The sequence below is a fragment of the Peromyscus californicus genome, unplaced genomic scaffold (assembly GCF_007827085.1).
Source record: "Peromyscus californicus insignis strain IS unplaced genomic scaffold, ASM782708v3 Scaffold_10__1_contigs__length_136768540, whole genome shotgun sequence".
Classification (NCBI taxonomy): domain Eukaryota; kingdom Metazoa; phylum Chordata; class Mammalia; order Rodentia; family Cricetidae; genus Peromyscus; species Peromyscus californicus.
This window is the reverse complement of record NW_026294391.1, coordinates 2,779,781-2,795,263: the sequence shown is the minus strand read 5'-3', so window position 1 is coordinate 2,795,263 and position 15,483 is coordinate 2,779,781. Positions and strand designations below refer to the sequence as shown.

The following is a 15,483-nucleotide window of genomic DNA, read 5'->3' as shown; positions in this document are numbered from 1 at the left end:
CTCGGGTCAGCTATCTCTGTGGGTTTCCCCATCATGATCTTGACCCCCCTTGCTCCTATAATCTCTCCTCCCTCTCTTCAGATGAACTCCAGGACCTCAGCCCAGTGCTTAGCTGGGGATCTGCATCTGCTTCTGTCAATTACTGGATGTAGGTTCTATGATGACAATTAGGGTAGTCACCAATCTGATTACAGGAGAAGGCTGGTTCAGGCACCCTCTTCACTATTGCTAGGAGTCTTAGCATGTCCTTGTGGGTCCATTTTAAAGAGACAGTAAAAATAATATAAAAGAAATAGGCCACGTAAAGATGGAAAATACACAGAGAGCCTGGATTATGTATATTGTGTTTTATTTAAATTTTTGACTGTTAATGAGCTAACTGCAGAAAGATATTTGATTGTAAAGGCTGCTAAGTTAAACCAATATATGTATTTTAAAGGTATCTTGACTTCAAAATTTGGATCTAAGGATATGTTACTTTGGAAAGGAGGCTCTGTTTTTGTTTCCACAGGAAACAAGAGGCTATGGATTTGTTCCCGGTTAAGCTAGATCATATTCGATCAAGTGAAACCTCTAAAACCTTGACAGATGGTATCAACAAATGGTCAGGACTTGACCATTATCTCCAGTTTTCTCAGGATCCCCATAAGATTGCCAGTACTCCCAATCAGCAGGAAGTAGTATGAAAAGCTACACCCAAATTCCCAAACTATTGTTTATAAATGTTTATTTTTATTTAAAGCGGTTGATTATAAATGCAATCTCTTTCTAAAGAAGAGAAGTGGATATAGATATGATAGGATGAAAGGGTATATTATTGAATCTACTTTTAAAGAGCAACAGCTTGTTTGAAATGTTTTACACTGTTATGGACTTTATTGATACAAATTTAAAGTTAATTTTGTTATACTGTATATATTTCTACTCCTGTTTAAGGTATTATGTTTATGCAACTCATTTAAAATTGTAATGTATAATTAAGAAATACAGATTAATAATTAGTCATCTATGATAATCCAATTTATAGTCATGTTAGTTAAGTTTTCTAGATATACATAGATACATTTTAATTAGGTAGTTAATCTTCAATATAGTGGGTAGTTTTTACTGCCCCTAGTAAGGTAGCATGTAACTGTTATACCTGCCTATGACCTTGAGGTACATGCCTCTGGGGCGTGGCCAGCCTCTGGGGGACCCTTAAGACCTGGGATGCACGTCTGCGCTCTCTCTTCGCTACCTCGTGGTTTTGGATGCTGAGATCTTGGACCAGGCAGATCAGCATGAGACATAGCTCAACTTTTCCAGACCCTATGATAAATCTCCCGTGGTTGTGAATTAACCCCCAAATAATTTCCTTTGCTCACTAAATAGACTCCATGGATTAATCCCATTATTGAAACACTTCAAAGACCTATAGAATATGGCATTTAAAATGTTTTAAAAACTTAGACTTTTCTGCATAGTGAGACATGTCTGCTCCTGGAAGCACCAATTTACTTCAAAGAGGAAGATGGGTGTTGAACACACTCCATATGGAGTTTATCTTCTTCTTGGCAAAACATTTGGGGAAGAAACTGCTCTTGCCTGGACTGCTTGACAGTATGTTGTATAAACTGGACATATAGAACTCAAAGGAAAGTGACCACTAAACTTTGCCTGAACAAGGCAAGATGGTCCTTCAGATTCCTGCTTAACAGAAGGTACTGCCAGACATTCTGCAGAACACAGAGGAAAGTGACTGATGAACATTGCCAATAGGCGAGACAATTCTTCACATTCCCTGTTTCACTAAAAAGTCTGTCAGAGACTCTAGGCCTGTAGGCTGAAGATAGATGCTCTAATGTTTCAGAGGAACGTTGGGTGACTGTGCAGGGAGCCAGCTGTTTCTGTCATTTCTCAATTTTTTTTGGAAGTTGCTTACAATGCACTTCCTGTTTACTTAGGTAACATTATATCCTTCTGGGGTCTTTGATGGAGTTGAAGACTAGATAGTTATAATTATAGTTTTCCTTAGTTATGATGAAAGGTAAATTAGATATAAAACTTCAGACTTGGGGCTGGAGAGATGGCTCAGTAGTTAAGAACACTGACTGCTCTTCCAAAGGACCCGGGTTCAATTCCCAGCACCCACATGGCAGTTCACAACTGTCTGTAACTCCAGTTTCAGGGAATCCAACACCCATGGCAAAACATCCATGCACATAATATAAAAAATAAATAAATTTAAAAAAAAACTTCAGACTCACAAGTATAGGATAGATGATAGAATATTTTCTTTAATTTTACCAAATACAAATAGACTTGATATTGCAACTGTAATTCTTGCTTGATAACTGTTTTATGATACATAATTTTACTATGTTAAAATTAAAATCTTTTCTGATTAGACAGAAAAGGGGAAGTGCTGTGGGATGTCTTTCTGTACCCTGTGAATATATGTTGCTATCATCGGTTGACAAAAAAAGCTCTTTGGCCAATGGTAAGGCAGAATAAGGTTAGGCAGTACATTCAAACTGAAGATGGAGGATGTAAAAGGGTGGAGGCAGGCAGAAGCTGTAAGCCACTGCTGGAAGAAGCAAGATGTGAGAGAACAACCAATGCCATGAAGCCACATGCCAAAACAGATTAATAGAAATGGGTTGAATCAAATTAGAAGAGCTAGTTAATAATGAGCTTGAGCCATAGGCCATACAGTTTATAATTAAATAACCCTCTGTGTGTTTACTTGGGACTGAGCAGCTGTGGGACCAGGTGGGACACAGAAAAACTTCTGACTACATCTCAGATTTTGCTATGTCCTTGTGGGTTCCTGGGGATTTCCCTAGCATCAGATTTCATCCTAACCTTATAATGGCTCCCTCTGCCAAGATACCTCTTTTGTTGTTCTCCCTCTCTGTCCCTTTTCCAATTCAGCCATCTCAATCCCTCATGTTCCCATTTCCCATGCCCTCCCTTTTACCCTCTGCCCAGTTTACACAAGAGATCTTAACTGTTTCCCCTCCTTGGGGCTATCCATAAGTGTCCCTGTTACAGTCCTCTTTTTTACCTAGTTTCTCTGGGGTTGTGGATTGCAGCCTGGTTATCCTTTGCTTTGCATCTAATATCTACATATGAGTGAGTACAAACCCTGTTTATCTTTCTGAGTCTGGGTTATTTTATTCAGGATGATTTTTTTTTCTAGTTTGATCCATTTGCCTACAAATTTCATGATGTCATTGTTTTTTACAGCTGAGTAATACTTCATGTGTAAATGTACCACATTTTCTTTATCCATTCTTCGGTTGAGGGGCATGTAGGTTGTTTTTGGGTTCTGGCTATTACAAATAATGCTGCTATGAACATAGTTGAACAAGTGTCCTCGTGGTGTATTTGAGCATCTTTTAGGTATATGCCCAGGAGCAGTATTGCTGGGTCTTGAGGTAGGCTGATTCTCAATTTTCTGAGAAACCACCATACTGATTTCCAGAGTGGTTGTATAAGATTGCATTCCCACCAGCAATGGAAGCATGTCCCCCTTTCTCCACATCCTCTCCAACATAAGCTGTCATTGGTGTTTTTTATCTTAGCCATTCTGACAGGTATAAGATGGTATCTCAGAGATGTTTTGATTTGCATCTCCCTGATGGCTAAGGATGTTAAAGAATTCCTTAAATGTGTTTCAGCCATTTGAGATTCTTCTATTGAGAATTCTCTGTTTAGATCTGTACCCCATTTTTTAATTGGATTATTTGGTATTTTGACATCTAGTTTCTTGAGTTCTTTATATACTTTGGAGATAAGCCCTCTGTCAGATCTGGGGTTGGTAAAGATCTTTTCCCATTCTGTAGGCTGCTGTTTTGTCTTATTGACCATGTCCTTTGCCTTAAAGAAGCTTCTCAGTTTCAGAAGGTCCCATTTAGTAATTGTTGCTCTCAGTGTCTGTGCTACAGGTATTATATTTAGAAAGTAGTCTCCTGTGCCAATAAATTCAAGGCTACTTCCCACTTTCTCTTCTATCAGGTTCAGTGTAACTGGATCTATGTTGAGGTCTTTGATCCATTTGGACTTGAGTTTTGCGCATGGTGATAGGTATGGATCTATTTACATTCTTCTACATGTTGACATCCAGTTATGCCATCACCATTTGTTGAAGAGGCTTTCTTTTTTCCATTGTACAGTTTTGGCTTCTTTGTCAAAAATCATTTGTTTATAGGTGTGTGGATTTATGTCAGGGTCTCCAATTCAATTGCATTGATCCACCTGTTTGTTTTTATGCCAATACCAAGCTGTTATTATTACTGTTGCACTATAGTAGAGCTTGAAGTCAGGGGTCGTGATGCCTCCAGAGGTTGTTTTATTGTACAGGATTCTTTCGACTATCCTGAGTTTTTTTTTGTTTTTCCATATGAAGTTGAGTATTGTTTTCTCCAGGCCTGTGAGGAATTGTGTTGGGATTTGGATGGGGACTGCATTGAATCTGTAGATTGCTTTTGGTAAGGTTGCCATTTTTACTATGTTGATTCTTCCTATCTAAGAGCATGGGAGATCTTTCCATTTTCTGATATCTTCTTCAGTTTCATTCTTCAGAGACTTAAAGTTTCTGTCATACAAGTCTTTCACTTGTTCGGTTAGAATTACCCCAAGATATTTTATGTTATTTGTGGTTATTGTAAAGGGTGATGTTTCTCTGACTTCTTTCTCAGCCCATTTATCATTTGTATATCAGTGAGCTACTGATTTTTTGAGTTAATCTTGTATCCTGCCACATTACTGAAGGTGTTTATCAGCAGTAGGAGTTCCCTGGTAGAATCTTTGCGGTCACTTGTGTATACTGTATCATCTGCAAGTAATGATACTTTGACTTCTTCCTTTCCAATTCATATTCCCTTGATCTCCTTATGTTGTCTTATTGCTTTAAGTAGAACTTTGAGTACTATATTGAATAGATATGGAGAGAGTAGACAGCCTTGTCTTGTTCCTGATTTTAGTGGAATTGCTTTGAGTTTCTTTCTATTTAATTTGATATTGGCTATTGGCTTGCTGTATATTGCTTTTGTTATGTTTTGGTATGTTCCTTGTATCCCTGATCTCTACAAGACCTTTATCATGAAGAGGTGTCAGATTTTGTTGAAGGCTTTTTCATCATCTAATGAGATGATCACGTGGATTTTTTCTTTCAGTTTGTTATATGGTGGATTACATTGACAGATTTTGGTATGTTCAACCATCCCTGCCTCTCTGGGATGAAGCCTACTTGATCATGATGGATTTTTTTCATGTGTTCTTGGATAAGTTTGCCAGTATTTTATTGAGTATTTTTGCATCAATGTTCATGAGGGAGATTGGTCTGCAATTCTCTCTCTTAGTTGTATCTTTGTGTGGTTTTGGTATCAGAGTAACTGTAGCCTCATAAGAGTTTGGTGATGTTCTTTCTGTTTCTATTATGTGGAACAATTTAAGGAGTATTGGCATTAGCTATTTTTTGAAATTCAGGTAGAAATCTGCACTGAAACTATCAAGCCCTGGGCTTCTTGTGGTTGGGAGACTTTCAATGACTGCTTCTATTTCCTTAGATGTTATAGGTCTCTTTACATTGTTTATCTGATCTTGATTTAATTTTGGTATGTGGTACCTATCCAGAAAATTGTCAATTTCCTTTACATTTTCCAACTTTGTGGAGTACAGGTTTTCAAAGTATGACATGATGACTCTCTGGATTTCCTCATTTTATGTTGTTATATTCCCCTTTTCATTTCTGATTTTGTTAATTTGGATGTTCTCTCTCTGCTTTTTGGTTAATTTAGATAAGGGTTTGTCTATCTTGTTGATTCTCTCAAAGAACCAACTCTTTGTTTCATTGATTCTTTGTATTGTTCTCTTTGTCCCTATTTTATTGATTTTAGCCCCCAATTTGATTATTTCCTGGCATCTATTCCTTCTGGGCGAGTTTGTTTCTTCTTCTTCTAGAGCTTTCAGGTGCGCTGTTAACTCACTAGTGTGAGATTTCTCCACTTTCTTTATGTGGGCATTTAGAGCTGTGAATTTCCCTCTTAGCACTGCTTTCATAGTATCCCATAAGTTTGGGTATGTTGTGCATTCATTTTCATTGAATTCTAGGGAGTCTTTAATTGCTTTCTTTATTTCTTCCTTGACCCAGTGGTGATTCAGTTGAGCATTGTTCAGTTTTCATGAATTTGTAGGCTTTCCGCAATTTATGTTGTTGCTGAACTCTAACTTTAAGACATGGTGACCCAATAAGATACAGGGGGTTATTCCAGTTTTTTGTATCTGTTGTGATTTGCTTTGTTATGGAGTATGTGGTCAATTTTGGAGAAGGTTCCATGAGGTACTGAGAAGAAGGTACATTATTTTGTGTTTGAGTGAAATGTTCTATAAATGACTGTTAGGTCCATTTGAGTCATAACATCTGTTAGATCCCTTATTTCTCTGTTTAGTTTCTGTCAAACAGACCTGTCCATTGGTGAGAGTGGGGTGTTGAAGTCTCCCATTATTAGTGTGTGGTATTTGATGTGTGATTTAAGCTTTAGCAATATTTATTTTACAAATGTATGTGCCCTTGTGTTTGGGGCATGGATGTTCAGAACTGAGACTCCATCTCTTTTGATTAATTTTAGTTTGAAGTCTATTTTGTTAGGGAACAGGATAGCTACATCAGCTTGTTTATTAGGTCCAATTTTTTGGAAAATCTTTTCCCAATCCTTTACTCTGGGGTAATGTCTGTCTTTGAGTTTGAGGTGTGTTTCTTGTATGCAGTGGAAGGATGGATCCTATTTTCATATCCATTGTTAGCCTATGTCTTTATAGGTGAACTGAGTTCATTGATATTAAGAGATATTAATGACCAGTGATTGTTAATTCCTGTTGGGTTTGGTTTTGTTGTTGGTGGTAGTATGTGTGTATGTTTCCCTTCTTTGGGATTTTCTGGTGTCAGGTTATCTATGGCCTGTGTTTTCATGGGTGCAGATAACTTTCTTGGGTTGGAGTTTTCCTTCTAGTACTTTCTGTAAGGCTGGATTTGTGAATAGGTATTGTTTGTATCTTGTTTTGTCATGGAATATCTTGTTTTCTGTGTCCATGGTGATTGAAAGCTTTTCTGGTTATAGTAATCTGGGCTTGCATTTGTGGTCTCTTAGTGTCTGCAGAATGTCTAACAGAACGTCCTGGCTTTCAGAGTTTCCACTGAGAAATCAAGTGTAATTCTGATAGGTTTGCCCTTATATGTTACTTGGCCTTTTTCTTTTGCTACTCCTAATATTCTTTTTTTTTTATTCTGTATGTTTAGTGTTTTGATTATTATGGGGTAAGGGGACTTTTTTTTGGTCCAGTCTATTTGGTGCTCTGTAAGTTTCTTGTAGGCATGTCCTTCTTTAGGTGGAGAAAGTTTTCTTTTATGATTTTGTTGAATATATCTTTTGTGCCTTTGAGCTGGAATAATTCTTTTCTTCTTCTTCTTCTTCTTCTTCTTCTTCTTCTTCTTCTTCTTCTTCTTCTTCTTCTTCTTCTTCTTTCTCCTCCTCCTCCTCCTCCTCCTCCTCCTCCTCCTCCTCCTCCTCCTCCTTCTTCTTCACCTATTATTCTTAGGTTTGGTCTTTTCATGGTGTCCCAGATTTCCTGGGTGTGTTTTGTTAAGAATTTACTGGATTTAACATTTTCTTTGACCGGATGAATCTATTTCCTCTATGGTATCTTCAATGCCTGAGATTCTCTCTTCTATCTCTTGTATTCTGTTGGTTATGCTTGCATTTGCAGTTCCAGTTCGTTTCCTCAGATTTTTCTTTTCCAGAATTCCCGTGTTTTCTTTATTGCTTCTATTTCAATTTTCAAGTCTTGAACTGTTTTCTTTACCTGTTTGTTTTTTCTTGTCTTTCTTGAAGGGATTGATTAATCTTCAAATTTTTTGTTTGTCTTTTCCTCCATTTCTTTAGGGGAGTTTTTTATTTCCTCTTTAAGGGTCTCTATCATCTTCATAAAGTTATTTTTAAGGTTGTTTTCCTCTACTTCATCTACTTTGGGATGTTCAGGTCTTGCTGTTGTAGAACCACTAGGTTCTGGTGGTGCCATATTGCTCTTTATGTTGTTGAATGTTTTCTTACACTGCCACCTTCCTACAATCTGGGCAGGTGAAGCTTGTGCCTCCTGGAGTCCCTCTTCTTCCAATTGAGACCTAGGAGGCTAGAGAGCTGGGCTGTCCAGCTGGGAGCTCAGAGACTCAACTCTTCTTCTAATAGGTGCAGATCGGGCCTGTGGCTCCAGTGGTCACTGGTGCTGCAGGAGATGGTTGTCGAAGGGGCTCAAGAGGATGCTGTTGCCTGGTTTCTGGGGCTGAGGTGGGTGGAGGTGCACCTTTTTTTTTTTAAGAAAAATAAAAAATTAAACTTTAAGTTTTATCACACACATGAATAAAGGAAGAAAGAGGGAGAGAGAGAGAGAGAGAGAGAGAGAGAGAGAGAGAGAGAGAGAGAGAGAGAAAGAAAGAAAGAAAGAAAGAAAGAAAGAAAGAAAGAAAGAAAGAAAGAAAGAAAGAAAGAAAGAAAAGAAAAGAAAGAAGAAAGAAAGGGACTCTAAGGAGGTTCCTTCTTTCCTGAATATGCCAACATGGGTGGCCTCCTTCTGGACATTGCTGTAGTGAACAGGTACTCAGATTCCAAGTAAAATTAGGTAAGCTAAACTCAAACATAGGACATGGTCACATTTAGTCTGATAGCAAACTGAGAGACATCACATGTGGGAAAGTAGGGTTCAATGTCTGAGAAGGGAATGAGAATGGTGGGCAAGAGATGTATGCAAACACTAGCACCAGAAACCATTTCCCCTTAAGAACTATTTTTTGGGCTAGCTGGTGAGAGAACCAGTAGTTGAGGTTGACTTAGAAAACAGTACTTTTGTTGTAAGACCTTTTGATGTGCCAGAGCAATGAGAAGGGTTTCCTTCTCTCTGCTTCCTTCTCTCTCTCTTTCTCTGGTTCTCTTAGTAGTGAAGATGGAGCATGCAAAACTGGCCTAGGCAAACTATCTACCACTGGTATCCAATGATGAAAATCTTCCTTAGTGGGTCATTTGTCTTCATACTTCACCTTGTCATGGAGGGAAATGAAGCTTCTGGCAAATATTGGTAAATGGATTTCCTTTTTACTCTCTTTTGAAATGAAAGCAGAAAAAGGAAAGAAGAGACTTCAGAGGACTCTGCAATCTATTCTTAACCTCTTTTGCAAGACATTTCGCTTGGACTGAGAAAATAAGCAGCATCTGTTCTGAGCTGTTACTCATAAGTATTGGGTTTGGTTGAAGAAGTGGCCATGTGGAAAAGGGGGAGTAGAAAAACTAAACAAGTTTTCCATTAAGCGTTCTGAATTGTTTCTTCAGTGCTATGGAAAATTAATGGCCTGTTGATCTTGTACAAATTGTTCCAGGTCATGGCATGACTGATGGCAATCTTTAAAAAATAATTTAAATTATTTGCCTCTGGTTGAAATTCATTTTGGCTTTATACACATTGGAGAATATTAGGATATAGCATCAAGCCTCTGTTATTTTGAAAAACAAAATGATTTTTTTTCTGTACATCCATAGGAAAATTCGTGGATTTGTTTCATCAAGCCTGTGGCTGCCAAGATTATCTTGGCACAGGACTTAGTCAGTTTCATACTACTGGACACAGAGCTGTGTCAGAAAGTGCTGGAGGGCTTCTAGCTTCCTTTCTATACACTGTTTCAATACTCCTATCGTCCTCTACCCACTCACATTCTCTCATATACATTCAGTCTCTGATCCCAAACCCTCCTCACATATTCATTCGTCTTCCTATTCTTATAGCTGCTGAAAGGCCCATACATGAACCTGTGATACCCACGTTTCCTTATATTCTATCAGTGCCTTCTTGGTTGATCATGCTGCTTCTGCTTTCTCCTCAGAAAAGCACACTATGTGCTTACTGCATGTCAGGCATTAGGTGGGCCAAGCACTTCACATATATTATCTTTAAAGTAATCCCGTGAACATGCTTGCTGTATAACTTTTTGGTAGGAAGATCTCAAGAAACACTATCACTCCCAATAGAGAGGACACCAACAGATCAAAAAAGGATTCTGCCAATGTTTAGCTTGGTAAACCAACAAACTTATTATGGTTTTTCAAAGATGAGCCCTGATGACTTAAAGGTAGCCATAGCACCAGGATTTCTGCTCCTCACACACACAGACCTTTACAGGCAGCTACAACATCAAGAAACCTTATCCTCAGTCAGTTGTTTATGCCTTATATCATCCCAGGAGGATTCACATGGGTACCTGGTGGAGGATTGTGAGCCTTACTAGCCTTCTCCTCCTCCTGTGAGGGAATGTCAATAGGTCCCAGCTCATGAGAGTTTTGTGCCTGTGATTACAGCTATTTCGCTTCAAGATGAAGATTATCATGTCCAACTGGAGAAAATAGCTCTACAACAATGTTCAATTTAGCAATGAGGATAAAACTACTGCTCTAAGGGGCAGAACTAGTTGATGTGGAATCAGAGTTTGCGATTAAGATTGCCTAGTCCCCAATCCTGAGGTCGCAATCATCACAATTTCTTTAGTTCATCTCTCACATTGACTACAGAGTTTCCTTTGTAAATCACACTTAGTATAATTTAAATTCATTCTCTCTTGCCATAACTATATGCATATATGTATCTATTATATGAACCTTTATATATATATATTTATTAACCTTTCATATATATATGTATGTGTTCATGTGTGTCAAGTGCATATGCACATGTATAAGGGCCAGAATACAACCTCAGGTGTCATTCCTTGAGTGCTATCCACCTTGTTTATTGAGACAGGGTCTCTTACTAACCTGGAACTTACCAAGTAGCCTAGATTGGCTATCCAGCAAGACCCAGGAATCCACTTGTCTCCATCCATCTCTGCAGCACTGGGAATTATAAGCACACACCAGCACACAGCTTTTCTTTTTCCTTTTCTTTTCTTTCTTTCTTTCTTTCTTTCTTTCTTTCTTTCTTTCTTTCTTTCTTTCTTTCTTCTTTCTTTCTTTCTTTCTTTCTACCTTCCTTCCTTCTTTCTTTTCTCTCTCTCTCTCTCTCTCTCTCTCTCTCTCTCTCTCTCTCTCTCTCTCTCTCTCTCTCTCTAAGACAAGTTCCTTCTATGTAGTCCTGGCTGTCCTGGAACTTCTCATACAGACCAGGCTGGCCTCAACCTCAAAGAGATCCACCTATCTCTGATTCCCAAGTGCTGGGGTTAAAGGTGTATGTCACTATGCCTGGATTCTTTTTTAAATTATTATTATTATTATTATTATTATTATTATGTAAGATTGAACTTAGGTCTTCATGTCTGCAAGGCAAGCACTTTACCAACTGATATGTGTGTATGTACATGTATGTGTAACAAAGTAGCATGTTTTCTTATTGCATTTTCACACATACTTTTGGTTGAATCCTCTCCCCTTATTCTTCCCCTCATTTCACTGCTCCTCCTTTCCCTGTTGTACCCTTCCACCTCCAGTACTGCTCTATTCACTTTCCCATCATATGTTTGACTACCCTTTCAACTCTCTCCCTTAAAGTCTCCTTTTACCAATCCCACAAGTCCTTTTTTAGTCACCTAGCCCCACTAGCATGCCCACATAAATACATAGAGTTAACAATTACAAACGAGGATCCCTGCATCAGAGACAGCCTTCAACCATCCCCTCTAGTACTATGCCTTTAAACTGAGACATTTTACAACCAATTGGTCTAACCTGTGGCCCATAGGCTTCACGTGTCCTTGGATAAATACGAATGTAGCCTAACACATTTGTAGATGACATTATGTCAGAATGTCAAAAAGTTAGACACTTTGGATGGTATAGGTGAGATTTCATAACTTCACTTGGTTTTAGTTTCTTACTTTATTTCATTTTTGTCTAAGTTTCAACCTGCAATGTTTTTCTTCTAATTCCCATCTCCTACCCCTTACCCACACCCCCACTCTTTCATTCTCTCCTGTTTGGGATTGTTAGCTTTCTATTTTTGTAAGAAATAGCTGAGCTAATCAACTTTGTAAGAGAGAAGATTTATTCTGGCTTATGGCTTGAAAGGTTTCAGTCCATGTTTGTATGCCTGTTTGGAAGTCTGTGGTGAAGGATGATGTAGTCTGTGGTAAGGGACGATGAGGTCTGTGGTGAGGGACAAAGCTGCTAATTTCATGACAGCCAGAAAGCAAAAAGAAAAGGGGTCATCTTGGATCTCAATATCCCTTTCAAGGGATATACCCACCACCATCTAAAGTCCTTCCAAAAGGTCTTACCTCCTAAAATTCCACAACCTCCCAATATTGCCAGAGGCTAATGGCCTAAGTTTTTTTTGGGGGGAGGGTTCATTTAAGATCTAAATGATAGCTAGTAGTGGTGCACAGTTTTAAATCCAGCACTCTGAAGGCAGAGGTGGGTGAATCTCTGTGAGTTTAAGGTCAGTCTGGTCTGCAAAATGAATTCCAGGACAACCAGGGCTACACAACACAATAAAACCCTGTCTCAAAAAATAAAAAAGCAAACAAATCTAAATGATAACAGTGATAAAACTTAGCCTTCCCAGATTGGATTTTTGACTCGTCTGGATATTTGTATGTTGTCTTTTGTAGATCTTTGTTTCTTCACACATACAGCCACTCATCCCTCCTTGAGCTTCTTGGATTTCTGTGTTAGCATTGGTTCCACCAGTGTTGTGACATGCCATATAGAGAGACTCCCTGACACTCTGAGCCCAAAGGAGTTTTCTAGACGCAACTCCTTTCTTTCTGAAGGTTCATAAACTTTTTTAAAAATGACTTTTTTTGGGGGGGGGGACATAATAATAAAGTGATTTCTTTTTTTAAATTTTATTTTATTTTACAATACAATTCAGTTCTACATATCAGCCATGGATTCCTTTGTTCTCCCCCCTCCCGCTTCCCTCCCCTTCCCCCCAGCCTACTCCCCATTCCCACCTCCTCCAGGGTGAAGCCTCCCCCAAGGACTGAGATCAACCTGGTAGACTCCGTCCAGGCAGGTCCAGTCCCCTCCTCCCAGGCCGAGCCAAGCAACCCTGTATAAGCCCCAGGTTTCAAACTGCCAATTCATGCAATGAGCACAGGACCCGGTCCCACTGCCTGGATGCCTCCCAAACAGATCAAGTCAATCAACTGTCTCACCCATTCAGAGGGCCTGATCCAGTGGGGATCCCTCAGCTATTGGTTCATAGTTCATGTGTTTCCATTCATTTGGCTATTTGTCCCTGTGCTTTATCCAACCTTGGCCTCAACAATATTTGCTCATATAAACCCTCCTCTTTCTCGCTAATTGATGACTTCTTAAAAGTCAACTTCACAGGGCTAAAGTGATGGATCAGTGGTTAAGAGCACTTATTGCTCTCAAAGAGGACTAGAGTTCAGTTGCCAGCACCCACATGGTAGTTCCCAACCACTCTTACCTCAAGTTCCAGGGGATCCCACACTCTCTTTTGAACTCCATGGACACTAAGCATAAATGCAGGTAAACACTCTTACCTACAAAATAAAAATAAATTTAAAATAAATAAACAAATCTTGAAAAAAGAAGCCAACTCTGGGGACTGGCAGATGGGTCAGCCAGTAGAGGTGCCTTCCACCAAGCCTGATAACCCAAGTTTGATGCCCAGAACTGACTCCCATAAACTGCCCTCTCATCTTCATCCATACTTGTCCCTAACACTAAATAAAAGAAATGGAATAAAACATTTAAGACAACTTTGGAAATTTATTAGACATTGCATTCCTAAATATTGCTCCTATACTGCTTATTTTCTCCTTCTAAGGCTCAATTTAAACAGGATTTTTTTGTCATTGTTTTTGGACAAGTAAGAACATGTATTTGAAAATCTCTAGTTCCTACCCCCTATAACATATAGTCTTTTTTTTTTTTAGCTATTTGTACAGTCCAGTAAATGCAGAAGGGAATTGCAGGCATAGGAAGACACACACCATTTGGAAATTAATGATAAAATATTTTTTAAAGAGAAAAAGATATTGATATCCAACTCTTCAAACATCCTACTGCTTCTTAAACCTGGTAGTCATACAACTTGCTTCATTAGCACAGATTATCTGGCAACATAATTGTTCTTAAATGCAGAAACAATGTCAGGAACAAGCATTAACGAAGGACCACTTCAGGCAGCATCAGAGGGTGGCCAGCAGTCCTCCTCAGTAGAAGCAGACGGTGTGCAGGAAGGTCTTGCCAGTCTTTACCTCAAACATCTGCAGCAGCTCCGTGATCTCATCATCCACACCTTCTATGTGCTGGATACTATGGCAGAGCTCACAGATGAGCAAGGCCCCAAGGGTGGCTTCTTTGTAGTTGTTGGGGATGTTCACATTGATCACATGCACCAGCTAACACACACCCTGTTCCCTGGCATTCAGGTATTCCACCCCCTGATCATAGACATGCTCCTTACACGTGAAGATCACATCGAAGAGGTCTTTGCTGCTCTGGAACTGTTCAGGGCCAGACTTGATTTTCCAGTTTCTATCCAGCATGTGTAAAATGCCATTCTGGGTGTAGAAGGCACTATCTTTCATCAGCAGATCATGGTATACTTTGTCATACATGGTTTGAAAATCATAAATGGTTGGCTTGTCAGGTGTGGGCCCAGGAAGCTACACAAATCCCTCAGTTCCAAAGGACTTCACATTGAACCCTCGTTTGCTCAGGACTCTGTGGACCTCCATGCTCTGGTTCTGGTTGTTTGGGCACACCACGGCCACATGGAGTGGAAGTGACGGCATAGTAATGACAATGGCAGCTTCAGAGATGTCTCTCAGATGCTAGTGAGCATCAAAATAGCCATGAAGTGGCATTTTAAAGTCCCTGCCGAAATCACGCTGGCTGGCTGCCTGGGTGGAAGTTGCCTGCTGTAGGTGGGGCTGAACAGTCAGGCTGTGGAGTACTGATGTTGGGACCATGTGATTTCATGCGCACTGAGGAAAGTTCGAAGACAGTTGATGTGACGTCACCACCAATGATCCACAACAAATGAAAAGTCCTTGTGATGTCTCCGTAACTATGGGCACAGTTGCCTGTGTCTGTCATCCCGAACTCCCATGGCGAGATGGTAAATACAGACAGGAGAATCTCTTATAATCTGTGGGCCAGACAACCTGGTGTACACACCAATGAACAATAAAAAAGTGACCCTATCTCAAACAAAGTGGAAGGTGACAGCCAACACCTGAGGTTGTCCTCTGACCTCCACACACATGTGTATACACACACACACACACACACACACACACACACACACACACACACACACACACACACACGGAGTGGTATGTAACATCCTATCTTTCATAGTTCAGTGTATACAGAGGATTCTGAATTCACTTAGTTTTATTTATTCCCTCCTACACCTTACTTAAAGCAAAAAGGTTTGAGACACACAACTCTTCTGGGACAGTGCTCAGTTGAGATCAGTGATGTTCTT

The 15,483-nt window shown here is 39.5% G+C and overlaps 1 pseudogene; it reads right to left on the bottom strand.

Moving 5' to 3' along the window:
* Window positions 1-14,200: 14,200 nt before the first annotated feature.
* LOC128114276 (RNA polymerase II subunit A C-terminal domain phosphatase SSU72-like) lies at window positions 14,201-14,950 on the bottom strand (annotated as a pseudogene).
* Between the last annotated feature and the right edge of the window lie 533 nt (window positions 14,951-15,483).